The sequence below is a fragment of the Arvicola amphibius genome, chromosome 6 (genome assembly GCF_903992535.2).
Source record: "Arvicola amphibius chromosome 6, mArvAmp1.2, whole genome shotgun sequence".
NCBI lineage: Eukaryota > Metazoa > Chordata > Mammalia > Rodentia > Cricetidae > Arvicola > Arvicola amphibius.
The window spans coordinates 140410123-140420073 of NC_052052.2; positions in this window are offsets into that span (position 1 = coordinate 140410123).

The following is a 9951-nucleotide window of genomic DNA, read 5'->3' on the forward strand; positions in this document are numbered from 1 at the left end:
AGAACCAGGAAGTGGTCCTTTTAGGATTAACCTTGTTCTCTCAGGCTAAAGATATTAGGAAGTTTTGGTGTTTTCAACTTAGTAGAAAAGAAAATGAACAAAAGTACAGTTAGTAAATATTGTGTGCCTTCCTAGTAGTGCTATAACAAAGTACTAAAATAAATCAGTAAAGAAGGGTATCGAGTTTCGCTACTATTCAATTACACTGAACCACAAGTTCAAACCAATGACTTCATCTTTTATTCTGGTTAAATTGCTCTGTAGTCCAACTGAAAGATTGGTTCAGACAGATCATGCCTTCCATCTCATTTGAAAATTAGCAAGCCAAACATGGACCCAGTCCCTTCTGGGTCTCCCTACATGCACCACTAATGGTACAGTGACAGGACCAACACCATTTAGAGAAAATGCTGAAGGACAAGAAGACAGGCAGCCACAGCTCTGTAAGGAGGGCTGAGGAGCTGTCCTTATGTCCTGGTGCTGAAGTGACGGATGGGGAGGCAGAGACCTGAGTGCATGAGGGACAGCAAGCTGTGTGGGGGGTGTTCCTGGGATTTCTCTGATGGAATCCTGGGAAAATATATTTTCCAAAGACATTTCTATTCCTGACAGCCCCCCCACACTCCTGCCTGTTTGCTGTGTCTTGTGTCTGATGCTCCATGCTCAAATAGGACTGTTTTCCCCTCCCTCTCGCTAATGTTACACCGCCTGCTCACTCCTGGGGCTTTCTTATTTTCCAGCTGGTTTCTGGTTGCTTTCTTAACAAAGTAGATGCACTCACAGATGTGCCTTTCTACCACATTTAAAAGTAATTGTAACCCCTGATTTAAAGGAAGAGACAAAGCAAACAGCCTTGTTTATCTCCTTAAGCAGAAAGCTGTAATTAAGCTATTAGTGTCGTTATCAGGGCTGCTGAACAGGGGAGCCTGCACATTCCCAATAAATTGTATAATCTTGCATAGCAAGAATTTCGTTTGCCTCTTAGCAGCAGTTTATAAACGAGTTAGGCAAGCACATCTCCGCTGCTTCCCCCTTTCCCCCAAACTTTCCCCCAAACACAAAGTTTTTCTTTGTTATTTCTGAATAAATTCTCATTCTTTTAAAGTACTTCTGTCAAATATTTGCCTCTCCAAACCCACTAACTGTGTAAAACTCCATCCTTACACATTTTGCAATGCTTGAAGAAAATGCGTACACATGTATTTATTTTTCTTGATGATCATGAAATCATTTTGGGTACAAATTCCTTCCACTGACCCATATAGCTACTGAATAAAAGGGACTGGATATTTTGAAAACTAATCAAATACTTTAGCATTCCTTCAACTATACCCTGTCCCTAACAGAACTTAAGAACATCATTTGGAAACTAGTCCAAGGTTGTGTAGTCTATACTTCTAAACCTATACCTTCCCAACTATCAGATAGCATGACTCCTTCACAGCTATGTGGAAATGTCAACCTCCATTGCATCTAGACAGAGAGAACAGAAATTTTCTGAGCCATGGACTTTATTTAACTCAAATAACCCCTTCCTTGGGTTTAGGTTACATTTCAAAGCTACAAATATGGATGGATACTTGGTGAAGATAATGTCAATACTAAAGAAATTGAAGACAATGTGTTTATTGTAAGGTATCTAGACACCAGGTCTCATGTAGGACAGTGGGAGTGGGTTGCTTATTTTCCGCAAAAAATTCAAATGTGTTGAAAGGGTATTCTGTAACAGGAGAGTAGATTCATACTGCCAGCAGCAGTAATGAACATCACTAACATTTACCTTGAGAGGATTTATCTTCTTGCCTTATTAAATCATTCATTCACTGAATTAAAGAGACAGGTATCTTCCTTACGCTCTCCACTTATCTGTATATTACATGATATAGAGTATTCAGTCATTCAGTATATAAGTGACACTTCCACTGAAGTTCTATGTAATTATGCATCAAAGTGAATGAAGGCGGGATGGGATGGAAAAGAATTAAAGCATGTATAAAATATTTAAAAGAGATGTCAAGAACAAAATTCTAACTTCTTCTGGTTAATTTCAGACCATGTAACCTGCTCGCCCACATAAGAAGATACATTGTGTGTGTGTGTGTGTGTGTGTGTGTGTGTGTGTGTTACACACATGCATATATATGTGTGGGTGCATGTGAAGAGGCCAGAGGACATTGCATGATGTCGTCATCACAATCTTAGTCCTTTAAGATGGGATTAGTGGATCTAAGCTTGTAGCCACCCAGCCCCAAAATCATCTAGCCACTCCGCACCCCACAGCTTTGGTCTTTCAGGTGTATGTGAACCATGCTTCGTATCTGGGTGCTCATATGAACTCAGGCCTTTGTGCTTGTGCAGAGTGATCTCTTTTTCTCCAGTCTCAGGAGGCAAGCTCTTCTTTGACACTTCAGAATTGCTTTATATCTCTGGATATTTTAGATGAATAGCATGCTCGACCTCAGCGTGCTTATATTCTTCACAAGACCAGGCTCTGCTTTTGTTGCCAATCATACTGAAGGATAGACATTTCTGACTTCCATCAGTCTCTTCTACTTCTTCAGGCCCACAGGATAAAAAGAATCATAACTGGCTTAGTTTGGGATACCTTAAGAGTGCACCCAAGATTTTTAACCTCTTCTTCATAATTAAAGTTAAATACTATGCAAAATGTATGTTTTCCTTTTATCTTTCTAGATGACTTGTGCAGATAAATCTAGGTGCAAACAAGCCACATGGCAGGCACACCTTGAATATAAATTTTTGAAATCCACACGGAGTGATACTTCTAGGCATTTTCTTGGCCACAGACTACAAGGCATCATTCTTTTCCCCTCTGACACATGGTTGGTCAGAAACAAATGAGCTGCCGGTTATAATACAGCAGCTGTATATCAGGGCTTTTTTTTTTCTACAGATACCCTTTATTACTAAAGCAAACCATTTTTTCCGATTGGCTTGTAGAGTTACTCTTTGCTCTATACAACTTCATTTTGTGCACTGTTTAGTGTTCATATGAAGTAGTTAAAATTTAGCATGCTTAATTTTTAAGTGGAATCTAAAGATAATTTATAAGGCTAACATTTTCTTTCCTCAACTTAATGAAGTAAAAGGGAAACATACAGTAGAGCCCAGTGTGTCATGCGAGCAAAGTCAGGCCTGAGGAAAACGACTGGTGCCAGGGGCCATTTAGTGTAGGAGACAAAGGAGACTCCGGCGTCATCATAGTTTGTGTCATCACATGCCCAGCCACTTTGGAGAGTGGCTGTGACTTCTAGAGGGGAACAGTATTATGTTGACATATAGAATTCTTTGCTAGTGCGTAAGTTTTTAACGTAACGAAAGCTAGTTAAGGAAATATATCAGTTCTATACTCTTATCCAATAATAGTGGACTTGTACAACTTACTACATGAGTTTCCAAAGCCAAAAGGAAGGATCTCACAATAGTACCTCTTTAATGTATCTGAATGAATGTGCTGTGTAAAGCTTGTAAGATTCCTATTGAACTTCTCCTGCCCATTTATATACCCCAAACTACTAATCAGCAGCAGAATCTCTGATGGTAAAATAGCTGGGTTGTGCTATAGACATGGGGAGTGTGTGTGTGTGTGTGTGTGTGCGTGTGTGTGTGTGCACTATTCTGAACAAAGCCCCAATATCTCTGCATTTCAAACAACCAAATTACAAGTTGGTTTAATATTAAAATTATGGTTTAATCAAGGGTGCAGGAAGAGCTTTATTACTATCTATTACTCATACATTTCTCCCATATGCCCTTGGGCCCTTTATTCATACTGACTTAGTGATATTCATTCCATTAAGAATATTAACTGAGCAGTTAACCGTGGATCAGAGCCTTTTCAGACACTGCTAAACCTCAGTAATGAAAGAAAGAAATAGTATCTTACTCTCTTGAATTTTATGTTTTAACAGTGGATTCTGGACAGTAACATGCAGTGAAATGCCTTTCACCCAGTGATTGGAGTCACAAGTGTTTCAGATTTCAGACACTTGCAGATTCTGGACATATGTATAATTTTATCAGTTGGATAACTCTACAAGCCTGGAAATCAAAAATTCACCCCTGCCTCCAAATCAATCATTTTCAAAAAGTATTTGGACTGGTGGCGCCTACCTTTAATCCCAGCACTTGGGAGGCAGAAGCAGGTGGACCTCTGTGAGTTCCAGGCCAGCCTGGTCTATAAGAGCTAGTTCCAGGGCAATTAGGGCTGTTACACAGAGAAACCCTATCTTGAAAAACAAAACAAACAAAAAATGTATTTGGGCTCTGAAGCATTTGGATTGAGGATTTTTTTCTAGATTAACAACATTGGGTGTATAATCTCTGAGGACACAGCACAGTATTTCATAAATTAATGCATGTAAAGGAAAAAAACAGAGAAAAAGAATAGAAAATAAAGCAGGCTGAGAGTTGACTCACATGGACGAAGGGTAGACGGTAAGATTGACAGTGGGGAGAAGAAGGGACTTGATTCAAGTTCTTTAATTCAGGTAGAAGAATAAATAGTGTGTAGTGGGGAGAGAGCTGAGGAAAGGCCTCGAGCTAGGACAGGCCAGATTTATAAAGTTGTTTAATGTGGCTAGAGAGGAGCAAGAGAGGAGATTCCAGAAGAAATGGGAATCTGGTCATACATAGAAATAGAAAAGCCAGTTTTAAGGCTTATTGTAGAACAGAGAAACAGGTGAGTTGCCAGCATGGTTCAGTCAACACCTTGGACTCTGCTTACAGCTGCATATCTGGTCAATGGGCTTCTTTGATGGATTAACGTGCAGTGTGAGGAGAGAAGGACCTGAGGTATTTCAGAGGCTTGACCTGAGTAGTGAGGAAGGAAGGGCCTGATGGGGTTAGCAGAATGGCAGAGTTCCAAGAAAGAACTGCCAAATTGTGAGATGTTTGCTAAACATCTAAGTGGGAAAAAAATCAAACAAGCAACTATACAAGTGTCTAATTCAAATGAGGTTATTCACAGAAATTAACTTTTATAACCATATACAGAGCAGATACTAGAGAGACAGCATTTGATAACTTTGCTGTATTGAGGACGTTATAGGCATTTGCCCATTCATATCTCACAATGACTCTAGGAGACTGGCATTACTCCTTTGTGTATATGTGAACTAAGTCAAGGATAAGTTATAATGTAGTGAAGGCACTACAGCCAAGAAGAAGAGCTGCAATTTAGATCCTGCGATACATCTTCCAAATATGTGCTCAGAAAGGTCATGGTTAACCCCAAAGCATAAGCTAACATCACCAACTATTTTCAGAGGTCACATTCAAAGCTGAAGGAAGGAAATAAAGAAATGCGGATAGGAACATATCCTAAGTCAGTACTGCAGGACAAAGCTGTAGCTAAGACTCACCGTAAGAAACGCACGTTATCTCACCCTACTGGACTCACACATAAGCTTATGACTGATAAGTGTACCCTGATGCTTTCTGGGCGGGTCTATCATATCCCTCCTGCCCCGTGCCATTCTAATAAATTTTAATTATAAAACAACTAGTTACAATCCACCCAAATGGCTTTACAACTCACAATTAGATAAACGTTACTTTTAACTGTTGGCTTTTCTGAATTTAGAATATTTACAAAGAAATATTAGTTGATTCTTATGAATGGTTGAGAGGGAGGCAAATTTTCTTCTCTTACCCAGACTGAGTCAAGGGAATAGAGGAAAGGACTAAGAAGTTGGGACTGGTGTGTCCCTCAGGTACCACAGGCACAGGGGGTGCAGGGCTGGTATAGTCCTCGGGTACCACAGGCGCAGCTGGGGGTGGGGACACAGATATTTTTAAAAGCCCACAGAGACATTGTAATTTCTTTTAAAGTTGAAAGCAACAATGAACAAAAAAGCCCATAAAATGTATTTGTCTTCTGAGCCCCAGCAAGAGTGGAAATAAGGACTATGAGGGGGGCTTCTTCCTCATCCGTGGTGGGATGGTGCAGTGGTTAAAAAGAATCTGGAGACCTCCTGGACTCTGCTTCCCACTCTGCAACCAGCTGTGTGATTTTTTTGTGAGACCTCTTGCTTTCCCCTCCTTCAGTCCTCTGGGTTCTCTGTGAAATGGAATTAATGGTGGTGGCCATCTTAAAAGTTTGTTTTGAAGATCTAATGATTTAATGAACTGAGACACAGAAATAATGCTGGACAGACCATGAGTGCTCCTTAGTACAAATGAAGACTGAGCACTCTCCTGCTTCTCTCTTCTACTGCATCTTCAGTCCATCTCTCTAAGTTATTCCTGCCTCCCAACCATCACTTCCACCACCATCAGCACCACCAGTACCACCACAACCATCATGACTGCCCCACGACCACCACCATTCACCTGTAATCCTAGCACTTCTCCAGCCACGTGGAAAGCAGAGACGGGGGGGGGGGAAATAAGTTGTGGGCAAATAGAGGGACCCTGCCTCAACCAAGGTGGAAGGCAAGGACTGACACCCAATGTTATCCTCTGACCTCTACACACACATACATGTATGCACACACATACGCATGCACACACGAGAAAGAGAGAGAGAGAGAGAGAGAGAGAGAGAGAGAGAGAGAGAGAGAGAGAGAGAGAGAGAGAGAGAGAGAGAGAGAGAGAAACATCTTACCTTTGGGTAGTTAAGGGGACTCTCCTCCCTTTGTGAACACGAACTTCTGTGATGAATTGCAGAGCTGCTGTTTCCCAAAGCTCATCCCCACATCTGATCTGTATCACATTCTGAATAAGCGGACAATAGTCTCTCAGTCTTTCTCCCAAGATTGAGAGTGTTTTCCCGAAGTAACGTGCTAAATGAAGGGCATTAGCATGTGTGGTTTGGGTGACCAGGACTACCTTTCAGTGTCTACCTTTGGCAAACCAAGACACAGGAATAAAAACTAAAAGGTAAACTAATCCCTCTAAAGCCAAATCCTAAATTCAACCTTTAGTTGTCTCCAAGGCTGAACACAACATTTACCATTGTATCAACTGAGGTCGTGTTAACACCTCTGCTGTCAATTCTTCCTGTGCAGAGTGCGGTCTCCACAGAATCGCCTTCTCACTACAAGACAAAGCTTTACAAGTGCTTTGGATTTCAGAATTCTTTTGACTTTTCATTGCTGTTCTGACCTCGCTCCAGCTTCCCATGTGAGAGTGATGTTCAAGATGGAACCTGTTGTTCTGACCCAAAGCACCTGTATCCCACCCTATAACCCTGTGGAACACCACAAGGGGCATTGACCTAACTGGGTACAAGACAGACAGATACCCTGTTAACTCTCCTCTTTCATGACATCCTCTCCTCTTCCCTTCACCCTCTCTCCCCACCCCACCAACTTGATGCCCTAATTATTTGCTTTAGCCTCACAAAAGCACAAGCAGCAGAAGTTTCAACGAAAAAAAAACCTTTATTTCTGAGAGGGAGAGACTTAAATGTCCCCTGCGGATGCGCGGAAGTCTAGGGCTGTTCATTACTTCCCACTCACACCACGGAATTACAGTTTGCACAGCTGTGGAGCCAGCTGCCCTGCGTTTACTCCAGACCTCACTTGCGCTCCCTTGCAGCAGGAGCCTTGTTATACGCTTGAGCACAAAGCTGGTTGTTTCCAGCGAAGCTACTTCTTCAGGAGGGAAGTGACTTCTGTCAGCCGCTGTGGTTAGAACTGAGGCACTCTGTGCATAAAGCAGCAGTTCTAGGAAGAGTTTCTCATTGTTAAAGCTGCTCAATTGAAGCAGGGCAGGCAGAGAGGAAAACGTGAGTGACTGGGTCTTGTTTATTTATTTGTGGCCATGCACTTCCAAGGCTTTCCCCCAATTTATGGATTTCATTCATAGAACAAGTAAACATTTTCAACAAATTGTCTAGGGATAAAGCTCTGGTAAATAATACAGACCACCCCAAAATCTGGTTTATCACTTATTCCCTACTACACACAGCTAATCGTGTCACGTGATTTTATACGTGCATTTTACTTTATTTGATATTGAAAACATTTAGTTAACTGTTTGGAGGAAATTAGGTGTTTGGTACATTCTACAAATTATGCAAGACTTCTCAATGACTGCATCTTTTTTTTTCAAGTGCTGAAATGCCCAAGGTAGTTTTTCTTCACCCTCTCATGAAAGGAGCTTACTGTCCATATGCAATAATAAATCATTAATGTGGTTTCTGAAGTTTAGCCAAAGGTGGCCCCTGTACTCCACACTCCACTCAGTTCTCACCACAAAACCCGCTGTGCAAACAGGCTTGCCAGCAGTAGCTACAAAGAATGCTTGCTTGGCCCTTTTGTAGGTCTGAAGATTCTTTGTGCTTTAAATATGACTCCTGTATTTGCAATTGAAAGTCAAACAGTATGCTTTTCAGGTACCTTGAAGACACTACAGTTTCTAGAAATGAAAGATTTTCTCATGTTGTTCTTGTCCATCAAAATCTGAATCCGAACATTCCACTTGGTGGACAGAACAGCAGCTAAAGAAATGGAGTGTGCGTTAAATCTATCACCAGCTAGAACCTCTATAAAAATAATACCAGGTCAGGTCAAAGGATGTTCAAGCCATCCTTTAACTCTGTCTACTAGCTTCTGGGTTATAACTCACATGATGTGATCTGTCCGGACAAATTATTTTCTAAAACCTTCTCATAAAGAAGCATTGCTCCTGCAGAGTCCTGTCATAGCCTAATTATAAGAACAACCAAGCAGAGTTACAGCCACCAAAATCTGTGTCCTGGAGCCTCCCTGAGCCTGCTTACTAAACCAGTGAAGTGGAAATCCAGAGACAGAGATGAATGAAGACTGAAGTTAGCCAGTCCTGACATGTCTGACATAACCATTCCATCGGGTGCAATATTCGTTCTCCCTTGCGCCTAACCTCATTGATAAGAGGCAGCAGGCCCAAACACGACCATAAACAAGATGGACACAAACAGGAAGGAATCTGTTGGCAATGTCCCACTGAATTTTGGTACACATTTGTCCCTGGTTAATTGAAAGATAGTAGTTGGTGATTTAATTTAAATCCAGCCATCACCGTACTTGATTAGGAGCTTTGGTGTCAGGTTGCAGAAAGGAAACTAGGAGTAGCAATTAAAACACATCGTTCATTAATATTACTAAACAACATACTGGGGGCGGGGAGAGTCCAATCGTGAAAGATGTAATTCCTTTTCACATGATACCAAGACTTCAGCCTGAAGGCATTATTACTTTATTGCGAAGTGTGATCTCCACATAGAGTTGAAGTGGGGGTACTGGTTCTGAAAAGAAACCACATGGGAGATACATACACACACATACGTGTGTGTGTGTGTGTGTGTGTGTGTGTGTGTGAGACAAAGCACAGAACAGAGAGTAGTGTTCACATGGAAGTTTTCTTCACCCGGAACTGGGGGAAATGAAAGCAGGAATGAGTGCTAGGATACTGATTCGTGCAACTGAGCAAATGCATTCTGTGGCACCAAGCTGATTCAAGGCTCCTGCCATATTCTTCCTGGTTCTTAGAGCACTCTCTTCCAGCAGTCTCTGCAAAGATCAGATACAGTCCAGCAGTCACGGCGAGCCTTCGGTGCACTGTAGCGTCTTTCCTACATTCTAGCTATTCTCATTTCTCTCAGATTTGCTCTGTGGTGCATTACAGGGAAACAATCACGCGAGTCATGTTGGTCCATGAAAGTGTTCCTCTTCACCCTAAATCTGGTTTATGCAAATCTGTTGGTGGGGCTCAGTTCATTTTCTCTCCAGGAGCAGAGCACTATGCAGGGCTTAGGTTGTGGTAACCTCCCTTCATCCTACCCCTGGCCTTGCCTCATTCTAGAATAAGATTCCTTGCTGTGGTAAAAGTCTAGAGGTGGTGTGACCAGGACCAGATGCATACAGCTGGGTAGTGAATACAAGACCAGACGTCATTTCTTCATACAAAAGGAAGGTCTAGGAACTCTTGGCTCATTCAAGAGCT